At 52.0% G+C, this 18,493-nt stretch overlaps 1 protein-coding gene across 6 annotated transcripts in view; it reads right to left on the reverse strand.

Moving 5' to 3' along the window:
* The window catches only part of FBXL19 (F-box and leucine rich repeat protein 19), a 369,014-nt gene that overhangs the window by 91,378 nt on the left and 259,143 nt on the right, over positions 1–18,493 (reverse strand). The gene's annotated exons all lie outside the window — the stretch shown is intronic.

The raw sequence follows: 18,493 nt of genomic DNA on the forward strand, positions 1-18,493 counted from the left end.
TGAGAAGAAAACGGGCAGTTCCACAGACTGATTGAGATGGAATGGAGAAATGACTTTGGGCAGGAATTTTGGATTAGTACTTAGAACTACTTTATTTTGATGCATTTGTAAGAAGGGTTCTTGAATGGATAGTGCTTGAGGTTCACTAACTCTCCGCAGAGAAGTAATAGCTACTAGGAAAGCAACTTCCATGTTAAAAATTGTAATTCACATCTGTGTAAAGGTTCAAAGGGAGGTCCCATTAACCGTGTGAGAACAACATTTAAATTCCACAGAGGCGAAGGTGGTACTCTGGGAGGGAAGGCCTTCCATAAAGGCTTTAATGGCAGGCACTCTGAACAGAGATAGATGTTGTCTGTTTTGCAGATATACTGCTATTGCGGCAAGATGTAGTCTAATAAACGTATAGGCTAAGTTACATTTTTGGAGATGCAGTAAGTATCCTATGATGTCTTGAATAGACCCATTTAGGGCATCAATATTGTTGTTGTGACAATATATTACAAATCGTTTCCACTTGGCCGCGTAACATGCCCTAGTGCTTGGACGTCTAGCTTCTTTAATGACATTCATGCAGTCTGGGGGAAGGTTCAGATATCTAAATTCTAGGACTTCGGGAGCCAGATCGCAAGGTTGAGCTGAGCTGGGTCCGGGTGTCTGATCTCTCCACGGTTCTGTGTTCTGGTGTGTGGAGACAGGTGCAGTTTTTGGTGTGGTACTACAGACAGTTGTAGTAGTGTGGTGTACCACGGTTGTCTGGCCCACGTTGGAGCAACTAGGATGAGGGTCAGAGAATGCTGCTGTAGTTTGCGTACTACTAGTGGCATGAGTGGTAGAGGTGGAAAAGCGTACCCAAATCTGTTTGACCAATTCACCCATATCGCATTGCCCTTTGACAGTGGGTGTGGATATCTGGCGGCGAAGATTGGGCATTTTGCGTTTTCGTGGGTGGCAAATAGGTCTATTTGAGGCTGTCCCCACATCTGAAAGAATGGCTGAAGATCTTGCATATGAAGTTCCCACTCATGGGTCTGTTGCGTTTGATGACTTGACAGATCCGCTATAGTATTTTGTACTCCCAGAACATGCGGGGCTAGGAGGAATATGTTTTGAGGTATAGCCCACCTCCATATGTCCTGTGCTAGTTGAGAGAGTTGCAGGGAGTGTGTGCCTTCCTGATTCTGTATGTAGTACAGTGCTGTCATGTGGTCTGTGCGGACTAACACAGCTTTGTTTGCTACTTGCTTCTGGAAAGCTTTTAGTGCTAGAAATATTGCTAGTAGCTCCAGATGATTGATGTGGAGTAATTTTTGTTGCAGTGTCCACCTGCCTTGCATGATGTGTTGCAGTAGGTGGGCTCCCCAGCCGAAGAGCGATGCGTCCTCACTCAAGATTATCTGAGGAACTGGCTCAAGGAACGGTCGTCCCTTGGAAAGGTTTTTGGTGTTCCACCACTGCCGAGAGCGATGAGTCCGACCGTCTACCAACACTTGGTCTTTTAAGTGGCCTTGAGCCTCGTTCCATTGACGTGATAAGCACTCTTGCAGCGGACGCATCTAAAGTCTTGCAAGAGGTACTATGAAGATGCAAGAGGACATCATCCCTATGAGTTGCATGAAAATTCGTGCTGGGAGGGAGTGCTGTAGCTGAAACTTTGTTAGAAGAGTTTGCATGCTGGCTATCCTTGCTGGAGTGGGATACGCTAGCGCTGTTGAGGTATTTATTGTGGCACCGAGGTACTGTTGTACTGTGGATGGCTGTAGATGGGACTTGGTGTGGTTTATTGTGAACCCCAAGTTGTGGAACAGTTGGATGGTGGCATGAGTGTGTTCCACGTATTGATTGTATGAGCTGGCTTTTATGAGCCAGTCATCGAGGTACGGGAAGACATGGATGTGCTGTCTTCGTAGATGCGCTGCCACCACTGCTAAGCACTTGGTGAATACTCTTGGTGCTGTTGTGACTCCGAATGGGAGTACTTTGAATTGATAGTGCTGCCCGTCTATTACAAATCTGAGATACTTCCTGTGAGCCTTGTGAATGGGAATGTGGAAGTATGCGTCCTTGAGATCTAGAGTAACCAGGAATTCGTTTTGCAGCAGGAGCGGAAGGACTTGTTGGCGTGTGACCATGTGAAAATGGTCTGATTGTATGTATATGTTTAGCGGTCTGAGGTCTAAAATAGGCCTTAGAGCGACGTCCTTCTTTGGAATCGGAAAATAGAGAGAGTAAACCCCCTTGTTTTGTTGGTGCAGAGGAACTGGTTCTATTGCACTTTTTTTTAGCAGGGATACTACTTCTTGCTTTAACAGTGATAGATGTTCTTGTGACATTGGACACTGTTTGGGTGGTATGTTTGGGGGGGTAGATGTTATTCTAGACAGTAACCTGACTGAATAATTTGTCGCACCCACCTGTCTAATGTGATGTTGATCCAGGCAGGCAGGAATTGTTGGGGGGGCGGGTGGTGGGGGGGGGGGAAGAAAGTCATTGGGTAGGGGTAGAGCTGAAGTTGTTGTTTTTGCCTCTGCCTTTGTTGTTGTTACCCCTGTAACCCCCTCTCTGGTAGCCCTTAGTGAATGTGGATTGACCAGGGGTTTTGTAGGAAGTGGAGGGACTTTGAGGAGTAGCCTCTTGTGCTCTTGTGTTGCCTCTGTATGATGAGCGACGAAAGGAACGTCTAGGAGCTTGCTGATGCAAGGCTCCCATAGATTTTGCTGTATCAGTGTCTTTTTTCATTTTCTCTAAAGACACATCAAGATTTGGGCCAAATAAATGTGTCTCATCAAATGGCTGATTAAGGATGGAGTTTTGTACCTCAGGTTTAAAACCTGAAATACGTAGCCAGGCATGTCTACGTAGTAGGGTGCTGGTATTGATTGACCTTGAGGCAATATCTGCAGCGTCTAGGGCACAACAAATGGAAGTATTAGTGATATTTTCACCTTCCTGTAGAAGTTCATTAGCCCTGTTTTTGTATTTCTCTGGTAGGTGCTGCATTATGGACTCTAGTTCATCATAATGTGCCTTGTCATATCTTGCCAGCAACGCGTGGGTGTTGGCAATGCGCCAGATGTTAGCTGCTTGTGCTGCTGTTCGCTTGCCGGAAGCGCCAAGAAGCTTAGATTCTTTCTCTGGTGGTGAGGCTTCACCTGATGTCTGGGAATTAGCACGTTTACGTGCATTTGACACTACTAGAGAATCTAATTGTGCTGGACCTTTAATATAAACTGGGTCTGCAGGGGTAGCTTTATATTTTATTTCTCAATGCGAGGATTGAGGACCCTAGCCCTGACAGGATCCTTAAAAACCTCTGTTGAGTGCTTGATGACACCCTTAAGCATTGGTAAAATGGCAGTAGACCTTTGTGTATTATCAAAAGTGTCTAGTAGGAAATCTTCCTCCACTGCACCGGTGTGTAAGTCCACCCCATGATATTGTGCAGCCCTTTGGACTAGCAGGTTAAACCCTATAGTGTCCTCTGGTGGGGAAGGTCTGGAAGGGTATACATCATCTTGTGGGACATAAGGCACATCAGGGGTGTTGTAATCATCCTATGGATTTGGTAACTGAGAGGGGACTATTGGCGCCTGCAGGGTCGTGTGCACCCCCACGTATGTCGTCAGAATCTGTGTCTACATCATCATCTGGATTAGTAGATGGTGTAGATGAATAATGTGGTGTAGGAGGAGGAACAATATGGGGAGGTGGTGGAGAAGGGACCCTTAATGGAGACGTTGCAATGTCCTTCTTTGGAGGGGGAGGAGGTGCTGGCACCTCAAGTGGTCTCTTCTTGGAGCTGAGAGTCAATTGTCCGGTTTTAGGATCCTTTACAAGGGTTTTCTGAATGGGATCCGGTGTAAAAAGTTCTTGTGAGTGGGGCAAATCCTTCGGCGTCAAAGTTTTCGGCTCCATAGGTTTTTTCGGCACAGAGTCGGTAGCTGGTGTAGAGTCTTTTGGCTTAGGAGTGTGCCCTTTTGCAATGTCTTTTACCGGAGCCTGTTTTTTAGGTTCCGGGTGTTTCTTCGGCTCTGACGCTTGTGAATCTGGCGCTTTGGGTGGTTTTTTACTCTGCTTCGAGTGCGGTTTCGGCATCGATGAGCCGCTGCTAGTCTTCGGCGCTGTGTGCTTAGGTGTCAGGGCAACAGTCGGCGTAGTAGAGGAAGATGGCTTCTTTTTCGGTGTCGGTATAGGATTGGCACCGGGAATAGGCTGGCTCGAGCCCAAGCCGCCTGAAGGCTTAGTGGGCATCTTTGCCGGGCCCGAAGGCCGGGCGTGGAAAGCAGTGTCTGTGTGCACCAGGGCCCGAAGGGGAGGGTGTGACCGAAGCCTTTTTTGAGGGTGTCGAGGAAGGGTTGGGGTCGACTGTCTTACTTACGACCCGTTGAGCTGGAGTGATGTTCGACGTCGGAGTCTTCGGCATCTGAGGATCCGATACTCTCCTCTGCGTGCTGGTGTTCTGGCACGACAACGCCCTCTTCGAAGATGTCGTCGGGGATCGAAGCTGCCGAGCGAGTCATCGTTCTCCGAGCTCGTCTGTCCCGAATGGTTTTCTTGGAGCGGAATGAGGCACATGCCGAACAATCTTTGGCCTCGTGCTCCGGTGAAAGGCAAAGGTTGCACACCTCATGTAGGTCGGTGTGGGGAAACTTCGACCCACATTGAGGACACTTCTTGAATGGCGTTCTTTCCATGAGCCAGAAAGCAATGCCTAGGTAAGCCCGAAAGCCTTCGTTGACGACCGGAATCGAAGACTTCAAAGTGGCAGAGAATCGCATCGATGTAGCGCGATCGAAACAATACCGTCGAACTGAGGGAGGATTGCGCGCCAAAGGAAAATAGATTCCAAACTGGAGCGCAGGAAACGCATCCGAGCCCCATGACAGAAAAAAACCATCTGCAGATGGTGCCGATGCCCATGCGCAATGTGGTCCTAAGGAGGAGTCACCCATCTCGTGACTTCCAAAGAAACTTTTCAGGACAACAACAAACTGCAAACATCCGGGCAAACACTAGGTGGCGATCTATGCATAGTGTGGAACCTGCAGCTAATAAGCCTCAAACATATAGATTCACATGCCATGGATGACTCAACCCAAAAAAGACAGCAACAGAGTGACTATACCTGCTACTGCAAAACCCATACATTTTATTTTGCCGAGGGCAAGGTCATACACACTCCTTGTGGTTGAGAAAGAGGATTTATGGAGTTGAATGATATATTGTGACCAATAAAAAAAAAAAAAAAACTTTTTATTTTATAATTTTTACTATATTATGAAACATTCTGAATTGGGCCATAAAATCGGGGAGGAAACGTGAGCAGAGAGCATATGGGATCTGGCGTTGGCTGCCAGCCTTGCTTTGCAAATGCTTGTTTTGGTTAGTCATGGTTTTGCAAAACTTTGTCATGGAATTTGCTGGGCTCTTGAAATAAAAATAAAAAAAAACATTATCTAAAAGCAAAAATTCAGTTTGGTCTCAACAATCACACACTGCTGTAGGCACCCCTGGCACTGAAGGGGACTACTTTGTATGTGGATGTAAAGTGAAGTTAGCCAAGGTAGGATAAGCCAGTGCCCCATGCTGTAGTAGGTGCAAAAAAAATGTGAATGATACAATAAGAGACCAATGGATTAAAAGGGGTGGCCGAAAGACCGTATTCTTGCCTCCAGAAAATGTTTTGACTCTTGTCACCAGTACTGCTAACCTGATGAAACAGATTTGGATAATACTTTTCGGCAGTCATACCCAACGGGTGCACTACCGTTCTAAGCACTTGACTTAATTTTGGAATTTCACCTTATAGTACCAGGCACTTGCTTATTAGCTAAAGTACTCATACATTAAAGCACAGAAATGCAAACGAGGTTGAGGCAATATACTACCGCACCTACCCCTACAGTGGCAAAAGTAATCAAACACTTACAAAGGTGCCCAGAACCGAAAGTTCAACCCCTTTCAACTTCCAATGGAAAAACGTTCCAAACCTATATCAATTGTAATGGTTCAGCCCCCTGATTCAATAAGCCATGTTATTTCTTATTCATAATATTTGCAACACAGAGCTCATGATATTCCACACACAATTTATATAATTCACAATCTCCAAAGCGTATATTTGAGAAAATTCTTTATTCATATTCTTTTAATAAAGGCATAACTGCAGTCAAGATTTGAATTTGATCAAAAATGTGAAAAAATATAACAGAACTTTAAAGAGAGGGGGTACGACAATAAATGATTAGTCGAGGCTGAGATAGATTAGATAGAAAATCAACTATTTGATGATATTTAAGAAATTCAATATATTTATTTTTTGAGTTTATAAAGACAAAAGGCAATGTTTGAATCAATACCCAGGAAACCAAGCATGCTAACAGCCATTGTAAGATGGTGTCCATGACACGCTAGTCTGCGAGGTGGCTTGCGTACCAAGACAGTGTTTACAGAGCAGAGTATGCCATCCAAATTGGCAGTCTAGGTCGACTTGGCACCCATCTTGTTATTGTGCCATTTCACACAGAGACCAAATAGGTCACCAATTATATAAAGATGGTGTTTTTAACGTCACCTTATGAAAACTTTTTTTTGCTGCAGCAGCGCTCCAACACACGTTGCTATAGAGGTTGAGTTCATGTAATATCTATCGGTCTGCTGCCCAGACTAATACACTTTTTTCATATTTGGAATACCATCTCCATATATACAGCTATGGCTTGTGAAGCGCCCACAAAGACACAAAGGAGGGGGTCCTAACAGACAAAGAAATTAAGTATACTAATATAGCCTTATAGCCTGCCATAGCGGGCTATACCGGCCATTAAAGACCTGCTCCAGCGTTTAACAAGGGAGCAGGACTTTAATGGCGGTATATTCCAGCTACGAAGGGCTGTAAGGCTATTACAACATTCTACCACTAGAGGGCAGAATGTTCTAACAAATAAAACGAAGGCCTCGAGGAGCACGAGGGAATTGAAATCCCCTAGGGCTCAGAGAGGCCTTTGTTCAAACATTGCAATGTTGCTCTGCTGGTTTTTACCGGCCCATATTCAATGGAGTGCTCCACATTCCAATGTTCTAATGTCCATTCAAAGATGGAGCTCATTGTAACTACTTATCTTGGAACTAGGATCAGGTGTGCCGGCACAAGCGGGCAATTTAAACCGAACGATAACTTCAACTTTTTTCACCTTCGGCATTTACTGTCACCCATATTGATGGTCTAGAGCACTAGAACTCTGGAAGTGTAAGTATGTAACATAAACTAATATCGACAGATCAGCATATTTAATTTTTATTCGCCATGCAAAGCTATGGCTTTAAATATGCCTGTTAGACGGACCGGGAGGGTCGGCCGAGGATAAGGGGAGAGGTCTCCGGGGAGAGCCGTCTCCAGCGATCGTACAGACAAGTAACTTCCCCCCCACAGACGGACACCACACAAGGTTAAAGTTCAACGAGACTTTATAGGCAATTCTTTAAGTTTACGATGGAATGGTACAAGGAGGTCTGGACTCAGCGGTCCCCTCGATTCTAGTCTCTGGTTTGGGAAAAGGGTAGCGGGACAGTCTTGTTACCAAAAAGATGTAAATAGCTCTCAATCCTCGAGCTCGGCGTTCTAGATGATCGGGCCGCGGCGGAGCCAGCAGGTCCCGAGATGGACGAAGGAAACGACGGTCCGCGGCGGAGCCTGCAGGTCCCGATGAAGATGATGGTTACAAACGGTCCGCGGCCACGCCAGCAGGTCCCGACGACGATGAAGGATATGAAGGTTACGAAGGTTGCGGCAGCGCCAGCAGGCAAGACGATGGTGCACGAGACAGAGCTATGGCAGCGCCAGTAGTCCGTCACGGATGAGTTCTTCTCTGCGTCTCTCGACTCCAAGATACAACTGCCTTCCTGCTCTGGAGCTGCCCCAGTTATAGGGCTGGTGTGCTTTGATGTCCGGACCCTCGCACTTGGAGGTCGGGAGGTCCGGGATGAGGGAGTCCAGACACCCAGCAGGGGGGTGGAGCCAGCGCCCGGGGAGGCGATGGGCGAGCGGCACTTGGCGGGGGAGAGCCATCGACACCTCTTTCTCCCATTGACTTGCCAAGTAGCCCGCTCACCTCCTGGGTGGATGGTGGTGCCGGGATGTCTGAGGCCGGGCCAGGCCCAGGGTTGAGGTCGATCGGGGGCCAGGCGGCCTCGTGGTGGAGTGTCCAAGATGGCGCCCCAGGATGGGCGCGTGGGCCGGCAGTGGATCGGACCCACGAGGTCGACATGCTCGCGGGCAGGGGTCCCTGAGGGGACGGAGGACGTGCAATGGTGGTGTGTGGTACTTGCGTGACCGGGCTCGGGCCTGGTTGGGCCGGGGGAGAGCGGCCCTTCATGTGGCCTGTCCAACAATGCCTTAGAACGTCTGTGCTTGGCATAGAATAACGGATATGGTGGGTTCCCCACGTGACAAAGGTATAAGATTAAACAAGACTCTTTGTATCTCATTATGAACTTTATCTGGAAAGATGGGATAGTTCACCATATATGACACTATTTCCATAAATTCAGGTTATAATCCAAATGCACAAGTTACTACTTGTGTAACGATATACCTGTAAGAGACATTAGTTAGTGATAGATTCCTTACCTTAGAATATCCCCAGGCGTCAGACTGGATCCGGAAACTTTTGCGTAGCAGTACCCTTGCGCGTCGGTAGGCGTCGTCTGCGGCTCCGCGTCCATCGTCGGCGCCGTGATGACGTCGTCGGAGTACTTAGACGCCGCCTCCGCGTGCTGACGTCAGTTCTTAGACACAGCTTTTCCGCGCCAGAAACGCAGAGCTATGCCAAAAACCAACACTGGTGCCAAGAAACTAGGGCCCTGAAAGGGGATGACCTCAACCCTAGATAACGGTTTGCAGAACGGGGAGGATGGGTGGGTCGGTAAGGAATCTATCACTAACTAACGTCTCTTACAGATATATCGTTACACAAGTAGTAACTTGTGCATCTGAAAGAGACACGTTAGTGATAGATTCCTTACCTTAGAATAGATACCCCAGCAATACCAACCCCGTGGTGGTGGGTCTGCGAACCAATAATCACACCAGAAAGTCCTGGAGGATGGAACGGCCAAAGTAGCCATGCCTCCGGACTTGACTGTCCAGGCAATAATGTCGTGCTAACGTGTGCAACGAGGCCCACGTAGCCTCCTGGCAAATGTCCTGCAAGGGCACACCTCGGCCCAAGGCAGTTGTAGTCGCTGTGGCTCGAGTGGAATGAGCCCTCAACCCCACAGGGGGTTCCTTCTTAGCCAAGGAGTAACACGCCTGGATGTACAAGATGATCCACCGCGAGATGGTCCGCTTGTGCACCGCTTTCCCTTTTTTAGCACCCACGTACTCAACAAAGAGTTGGTCATCCACCCGGAACTGTTGTGTGCGATTCAAATAAAATGAGAGCGCACGTTTTGGGTCCAGACGGTGGAGCCTCTCTTACTCTCTCGAGGGATGCGAAGGCGGAAAGAAGGTGGGCAAGGTGATAGATTGCCCAATGTGGAAGGCCGTGACTACCTTGGGTAGGAAGGAGGGCCTTGTCCGTAACACAACCTTGTCCGGATGGACTGAAAGGAAAGGAGGCTTACAAGATAGAGCCTGGAGCTCACTCACTTTCCTGGCAGAGGTGATGGCTACCAGGAAGGCAGTCTTCAAGGAGAGAAGGCGAAGAGGACAGTTGTGAAGTGGCTCAAAGGGAGCGCACATCAGAAATGTAAGAACCAGGTTCAAGTCCCACTGAGGCATCACGAAGGGAACAGGAGGGAACGTATGTGTGATGCCCTTCAGGAATCGATTAACGATAGGGGACTTGAACAAAGAAGGTTGATCAGGCAGCCTCAGAAAGGCTGAAAGAGCTGAAAGATAGCCCTTGATAGTGCCCAGAGCAGAGCCCTGCTGGGCAAGAGAAAGAAGGAAGAGGAGAACCTCAGAAAGAGGGGCATTAAGGGGATCCACAGCCTTTGCTGTGCACCATGCCACAAATCTGTTCCACCTGCAGGCGTATACCGACTTTGTGGAGGGACGCCTGGCTGCCAGAATGATGTTACAGACTTCAGGAGGCAAGTCAAATGGCCTCAACTGTCGCCGCTCAATCTCCAAGCATGGAGGTGGAGACTGGAAAGGTTCGGGTGGAGGACCGTCCCCTGCTGCTGCGACAGAAGGTCCTCCTGAAGAGGCAGACGAACCGGGGGATCGACTGACATACTGAATACCTCGGGATACCAGTACCTTCGTGCCCAGTCCGAAGCCACAAGGATGACTTGTGCCCGGTCGTGCTTGATCTTCAGCACTCTGGGCAGAAGTGGTATAGGCGGAAAGGCGTACAACAGACCGCAACTCCACTCGCGACGAAAAGCGTCTCCGAGCGAGTGCCGCCTGGGAAATTCCAACGCGCAGAACTGATGACATTGCGCGTTCTCTTCGGTGGCGAATAGATCTAACCAAGGCTCTCCCCACTGCAGAAAGAGACCTTGCGCCACGTCCGAGTTCAGACGCCATTCGTGATCCATCATGCACCAGCGGCTGAGCTCGTCCGCCCTGGCGTTCAGAGAACCTGCCAGGTGTTGAACCATCAGAGTCACGCCCTGATGTTCCAGCCATTGCCAGAGGCGCAGAGCCTCCTGGCAAAGGGTCCACGACCCCACCCCGCCTTGCTTGTTGCAGTACCACATGGCGGTGGTGTTGCCCGTGAACACCTGCACTACACTCCCTCGGACAGACGGGAGGAATGCCTTCAGTGCCAGATGAATCGCCCGCAGCTCCAAAAGGTTGATATGGAGCTGGGACTCCGCCGGAGATTAGAGGCCTCTGATCTCCGCCTCTCCCATGTGGCCTCCCCAGCCCTGGAGGGACGCGTCCGTCACAACTACATGCTCCGGTTGGGGAAGGGAGAGGGATCTGCCGTTGACCCAATCGCGGTCCGTGAGCCACCACTGCAGCTGTCTCGCAGTGCCCTCCGAGATCAGGACATGGTCGGACAGGTTGCCCTGATGCTGGGCCCACCGAAACTTCAGGTCCCACTGCAGAGCCTGCACCCGCCACCTGGCGTGATGCACCAGAAGGATGCAGGAGGCCATCAGCCCCAGAAGCCGCAGCGTCAACCTGACCGAAACCCGGGTTAAAGGCCGGAAGATTGGAATCAGAGCCTGTATATCCCGAACCCGCTGTTCGGGCGGGTAAACCCGAAACTGCGCCGAGTCGAGAACCGCTCCGATGAAAAGGAGCTTCTGAGAGGGACATAGGTGTGACTTCGGCACATTGATGGAGAACCCCAGCTGGTGCAGGAGATCCGCCGTAGTCTGGAGGTGGCTGACAACTGTCTGGGGCGAGCCCAACCTTCAACAACCAGTCGTCGAGGTAGGGGAAGACTGAGACCCCCAACCTGCGCAGATGAGCTGCGACCACCGCCATCACCTTCGTGAACACCCGTGGGGCGCAGGTAATGCCGAAGGGGAGCATGGTAAACTGAAAGTGCTCGTGGCCTACCGTGAACCGCAGGTAACGCCGATGGGCCGGCAGGACAGGGATGTGGAAATACCCGTCCTGCAAGTCCAACGCTACCATCCAGTCTCCTGGGTCTAGGGCAGCTAAGACCTGAGCCAGAGTCAGCATTTTGAACTTCTCCTTCCGGAGGAAGCCGTTGACGTTCCACAGATCCAAGATAGGGCGTAGGCCCCCTTTGCCCTTCTTGGGTACCAGGAAGTAGTGGGAGTAGCAACCACATCCTACTTCTGGCCCAGGAACGCGCTTGATGGCCCCCTTGGCCAAGAGGGCCGAAACTTCCTCAAGCAGGAGCCGCAAGTGATCCCCCGACACGCGGTGGTGTTGCGGTGGCATGGCTTGAGGAGTCGTCTCGAAGGGGAGGGAGTAGCCCCTCCGGAAGATCTGCAGCACCCACCTGTCCGAAGTGACAGTGCACCAGTGAGAGTGGTGATGGCGAACCCTGCCTCCCACTGGCGTCACATGGGCCGAAAAGCACGGACTAGGAGGGTTTAGATGCGGATGCTGCGGGGGAAGGTGTGGACTGACCTCGCCGGTTTCCCCGACCGCCTCCAAGGCGGTGTCCACGGCCGCCGCCGCGCTGGATGGCAGTCTGCGGCGAGCGGCTGGCGGCACGTCTGGGGACGCCCCTTCTTTGGCCACGAAAGGAGCGAAAGGCAACCGTTTGCTGGCGCGGGCCGAGAGGCCCAAGGACTTGGCCGTAGCCTTGGAGTCCTTAAAGCGCTCAAGCGCGTGGTCTGCCTTGTCGCCAAAAAGGCGACGGCCATCGAACGGCATGTCCATCAGAGTGTTCTGGACATCTGCCGAAAAATTGGCGGATCTCAGCCAGGCGTGGTGTCTCACCGCCACCGTCGTAGCCATCGCTCTGCCTAGCGAGTCGGTGGTATCCAGCCCACACCTGATCGAATACTTGGCTGCATCTCGGCCCTCCACAAGGGCTTGGCCGAGTTTGGCCCGTACCTCCAACGGGCACTCTGGCAGCACCTCCGCCACCGTCTCCCACAGAGAGTGGGTGTAGCGGCCCAAAAGGCATGCGGTGTTGAAGACCGCAGTCCCAAACTAAGGGAGGAGAATATCTTTGTACCATAATTCTCATACCTCTTGGATTCCCTGTCCGGCGGAGCCGTCGGGAATGCGGTCTGGGAATTAGAGGCCTGGATGACCAGACTCTCAGGGGTGGGGTGGGAGGACAGGAAACATGGGTCGCCCGGAGCCGGGCGGTGGCGTCTGGCCACATTCCTATCTACGGGCGAACCTGTAGCGGGCCTGGACCAAGTGCCCAAAAGAACGTCGGTCAAGGCCTCATTAAAGGGCAGCAGAGGCTCAGCCGAGCATGACTGCGGTTTAAGGACCTCTGTGAGGAGGTTAGTCCTCACGGCCTTGACGGGGAGCTCAAGGCCCAAGGCCTTGGCAGCCCTCGTCAACACCACACCATAGGTAGCCCCCTCCTCCGAAGCCACGGTAGGAGGAGAGACCAAACCAGTGTCCTGCCCAGTCCTCATGAGACTGACACTCCTTGGTCAGAGGGTCCTCAGACCCCTCCCAATCCTCTTCACCCATCTCCTGAGACTCAGGGTTGTAATTGAATGGGTTCGGTTCGTAGAAGTGGAAATCTCCAAACTGCGTCAGGTGCGGCACCCAGCGGCGCCGCTCCGACGTCAGAACCGAAGCAAAGGAGGTATCGGGGCGGCGCCGCCCGAGGACGGCGCCAGAGGTGACACCTGACGGACCGACGTCGGGGTCGTGGGGCCCTGCGGCGCCGGGCCCGAATGCGCCGTCGGGGCCGAAGCACCCGATAGCGTCGAAGCCCCCGACCCTCTAGGGCCCCTAGACGGGTCCGCTCGGCCCGAAGGCCCCGCAGAACCCGTCGGAGGAGAAAGGGACCTCATGGCCATTAGGAAGCGCACAATCTCCTCCGGCGTCGCGTCCTGCCCAGGGACCGGAGGGTGTGGGCAGGGGGAGGGGGGGGGGTGTCAGAAGAGCGATGACTTCTCTTCGACTTCTTGTGCTTCTTACCCGACGACTTCGACCCAGAGGAGTGGTGCAGACTCCCGGAGCTGTGATGGCTCCGTCCCCGCGACCTGTCCCTCGACCTCCCGTGGGACCGGGACCTCACTCGGCGCGGGGCCGACTGCCGGAGTTCGAGCAGCCTGCGGGACCGCTCCCATCTGGCTTTCCTCGTGAGGGCCCGACAGTCGGGGCAGTCCTCGTCGTCGTGGTCGACACCTAGACAAGTTAGGCACAGGCGGTGAGGGTTGTGACCGACATTGTGCGGTCGCACTCCTCACAGTGCTTAAATCCGGGCATCCCTATGGCACCGATCGGAGTCGTTAGACTACTAGAAATGATCAAAAATTGATCCAAAAAGTTAGTCAAAAATCGACTTGGGGGCTGGAGGAGCTACGACAGCAAGCAAGATGGCCGCATAGTCTCCCGGCTCCGCTGACCTCCGTCTTACGCTCCAAGATCCTGTCACTTATCCTGATTTCCTGCCCTGGATCCGAGTGTGTGAACTAATCTGCACTCCGATGGTGTGATCCCGGGGTTTTTCTGACATTGTGGAGCTGAGTAACGTCGAGGACCGATTTGTGGCCTAACCCAGTCTGGAAGCCGGGGTCTCGAGTGCTGGCTTAGCCGGGTCTGAGATAACAACAGCGGACTGTTGAGGGCGGCAGGGTCCGGTCTCTGGAACTTTCAACATTTTTGGATTGCTTTGCTACCATCTGCAGCCTGGTGTTGTGTTGGAGGCGAGGAGACGAGTGACGCACGGTGCTGTGTTACAGGGGTCCCTGACCCGGAGGCCCGGCACTTGCATCGCCGGCGCACCTTGGGTTGGAGTCTCTTCGCGCACTAATGCATGCTGACGGTTGGTCCCTCACGGCTCAGTCCTGCTCCGGCTGATCCTACCCCGGAGAAGGCGCCTCTCCGTGGGGATCATTATGCCTGAGGAAATATGGAACCGGGCGGAGCAGGCCCAAAGTGGCCCGTCATTGCGGGAGGTGCTGGCGGCCCTAGAGGCACTTCAGGCGACTGTGGCAGCTCAGACCTGCGGCCTGCTGTCAGCGGCAGATGGACTTAAAGGACTGAGACCGGATCCTGACTCGATGCCCGAGACCCGGCAGCCAGCTTGCCTTTTGATCGACGCCCCAGTGGCGCAATTAGACCCGGTGCTGGAAGCTGTGCCTGCCCCTACAGAAGTGGATCTACTTGAATGGGCTGTGATCGGTGACTTAACTAATTTTTTGGAATCCCCGGTTTTGCAGCTGTCGGAACATTCAACTGCTGTCCCGGTCCTGGAACCTTTTAATTGGTACTGTGAACTGTTTTGGATTGTGTCGAACCCCCTCCCCAGTCGTTATATCAAGATGGCGGATGTGATAATGCCTGGCTTCGGAGACGGGGAGTGTGAGAAGGTGGCCTGATATGCAGTGCTCACTATTCTAGTGAACACTATGTATCAGTCCAGCAACCCTTATTGATGATTGGTTGTAAGTCAACCTTATAGACCAGCTATCCTAGTAGCGTGGATACGAGCAGTCTAAGGCTAAAGACTCGAGAGGGCGTGTTAAGCCAGCTGTTTACCACACATATACCCCTTGAATACCAAGTGAAAGGACACCACACAAGTGTTATGAAAATAAACAGTTATTTATTTAAAGATCACAACAGCCCTGTACTCTTTATGAGGACAGGGTACTAAGCACAAACCAAAACTCTTACAAAAATACTTAAGTTAGCACAGTATATACAAATGCCCGAGGGGCACGGAAAACCATATACTCTGAAAGTGGAATGCGAAATTACTAGCAGGTAAGTACAGTACTAATAGCTTTTGGAATCGCTAGGACTTGACTAGGGAATCGTTAGATTACTTCTAGGAGGCCTAGGGGACTCGGGTGCAGTGTGTGCACTCTCACGCGAGATGCGGGACAAAAGTCTATGGTAGCTAGGAATTAGAAAGTTAGTGTTCTCGGGCGAACCCGACCTGGTGGGGAGAAAACGAAAGTAGATTCTGACCCTTGGATAGTGAGGCTATGCTGGGGCACCGAAATGCCGAAGTTACCTAGCCCAGGGGCTGCAGCTGCATAGGTCTGAAAAGACGTCGGGAATCCTCGTAGACGGACCAGGAGCCGGAAGAAAAGATGCTGGCCGGTGACCAGTGAAGAAAGTTCAGTTGGATCCAAGCCTGGATCTCGAAGATAGATGACACCTGAAAGCAGAGGGGACCAAGTTCGAGACTACTAGCCAGTAGTCAGTGGGCACCAGGAGGGCACCGGATGGTAGCCACCTCGACTAGGTGAGTGGGTGACGCTTGACTCGAAGATCTCACGGACCAGGAGGCGTTGTCGGCGACCAGGATGGAGGATCGAGCTGTCCCACGAAGATGGAAGCTGTCGGCGTCGCTGGACCCAGGATTGGGCAACAAAGCCTTGGCAAATTCAAGCCCACGCGGTGGACCTAAAATGGCGTCTGGAGTGGACCAGGAGGGTCCGGGGTGCCTCTCTTGAACAAGGAAGCAAGGGCCAGTCTGGAGCAACCAGACCAGCAGTCGTGAAGTCGTTGGGCGTCGTTCAGAAGGCCACAAGCCAGCCGGCTAGTAGCCAAACAACGCGGTGCACAGCAAACAGCAGAAGGGCCCCACGCCGATCGTGGAGATGCAGGGGGGCTGATCTTGGGTGCTGGAGCTGCGCAGGGTCGGGGCTTCTCGGACCCCAAAGCACTCACCAGTGGAGGACACGGTGGGCTTGCAGTAAAGATGTCGTGCAGTCTTGGCGATCGTCGGTCCCTTGAGGTCTCGTCGCACTCACGGTTCTCAGCTTGGCTGTAGAGGTGAGTAGAGGTCAGAGGTGCCAGGGAAGCCGGGTCTCGTCGAGCTGGGTCGTCGGATTCGTGATGAAAGACTTGCAGCAGACCGCAGTGTTCTTTAGGATGGTGCCCGCTTGATGCAGGGTGACTACTCCTTAGCCACAAGGGAGAATCTTGAAGAAGAAATCGTGAAGTCCTTTCGAAGAAAGTGGTATCTTGATTCCAAAGATGATCTAATTTTAACAGGGGGCCCGCTCCCATCTTTATACTAAAAAAGGGGGCTGACCCGGTGACTAGGTCCTGCCTATGGGTGGGACTAGGTGGGGGGTGGTTACACCCCTCAGCCATGCTGGACTTCCCCAGGCCAGGGGCTGGTGTGCCCCTGGAACTGGTTCAGACCGGCCTATGCGTAGTGAGCACCGGGGTGCCACTCAGCAGTCACCTTCCTGTAAAGCCCTGCCTACCCAGGATACACAAAACCATGTCTGGGACGGTGCTAGCACCGCCCCTGACAGGAAACCCTTTGTCCAGGCTCCCCTCACTGGGAGGACTCCCAGCTGCAGGGGGTCAGACTCGTGTCTGTGGTGGCAGCATCCATTTTGTGGAGCTGAGGCTTCAGTTAACTTTAACCGGGGTTCACAGTTACATACATGTCGTGTCCCTCTAGAAGGGTGGAATGCTAACCCCGTCGCCAGAATTGGCGAGGGGTTAGTATTCCAATTCGTATGACACCTTACTCGACATGTTTTGATAAAGCAATACCAAAGATAGCCTTTAACCGCGAGGATTATAATGCACTTAAGAGTATATGGTATGCGTTATCATGGAACAGCTATTAGGACTTGATTCCGCAAGCTGCAGACAGGCTCAGCTCATGCCAGAGCACCATCTCACACGATTCCAAGCACTCTGCCTTCAGGATTGTCAAGGCCTGCCATAGGAGTGACTGATAGGAATCTGTGTGTCCATTTTAGGGTTAGGTATAGGTATACTACACCTACAGCAAAGGGTGATTACACGACTTTGCCCCAGCTGTCATGCAGCCAGTTGTGTCAAATTTAGGAGGCCAGCCAGGGGTGGCATAATACATGCTGCAGCCCCTGGCAGCCCTGGGTACACCTATGCCCTGAGTTACAGGGTCTGATAAGGTGGCCCAGTACCAATTGGAAATGTACCTAGGGTACATGGAATCCATTTTTAAGAGAGAGCAGTAGGCCTGGGGTCCTGATTGGCAGGATCCCAGGTCGACTATGTCCAAAACCAGCTAAAACACAGGGCAAAAAGTTGGGGGCAACCATAGTCAGGATGTACCTTCCTACACAACCCCCCCCCAAACGAAAGGAGATAAGGCTATCCTTGTCCAGGTAAGCCTCTATTACCTAAGTGGCCATATAAGGAAGGACCAGCTCTGGCTTGGTTTCCCCCTGTGTCATGGTCCACTAGGCAACCCCTCACCCTAAGGGTATCTGAGGGTCTCCACCATAGGGAATCTCTGTCTCTGGTGTGTCTTGGGAAAGAAGAAGGCTGATGCTGGGATGGAGTGCTGAAGTGAGGCTCCTCTACCTTTGGGCTCAACTTCCTCCAATCACCATTCATCATGTGTGCCTTTCTTTCTTTAGCTGAGATGCACTGAGCTCTCAGGGTCAGCCTCTGGCTACCTAAAGCTGGAGGCTGAGTCCCTCTGTTTGGCTTACTGGAGGGACAGGTCAGGTCTGGGGTTTTTAGGCCCCATGTTTGGCTGTGCCCAACAGTGTCCAGCTGTGGGAGTTCCCTAACTACTTTTAAGGGGGATCCCTCAGGAGTCTGTTCTATTTTCACTTGGCTAGGTTTACCAGCTTCAGTGATCCTAATCTGCTGATTAAGTGGTTCTTTTGGACAGGGGGCCCTTTGGGGTCCACCACTGGCCTCCCTGATCTCTTCAGCCCTGGGCTGACTGAGGCAGGGTAGAGAGGTGCAGTTTACCTGCTCCAGACTGGGTCCCACCTGGGAAGGGTCCACTGCCATCAGGGGCTCTGCCAGGCTAGGCCTGACTACCTCTGGGGCAGTTCCTTCAACAGGGGTAGAGTCAGTTCCCTGAGGAGGCTGGCTCTCACCTAGTGTCTGGGAGGGGGAAGACTCTTCTTCCTCCTCAATGCTCTCTGTTTGAGTGGA

Source organism: Lissotriton vulgaris, chromosome 7 (assembly GCF_964263255.1).
Source record: "Lissotriton vulgaris chromosome 7, aLisVul1.2, whole genome shotgun sequence".
NCBI lineage: Eukaryota > Metazoa > Chordata > Amphibia > Caudata > Salamandridae > Lissotriton > Lissotriton vulgaris.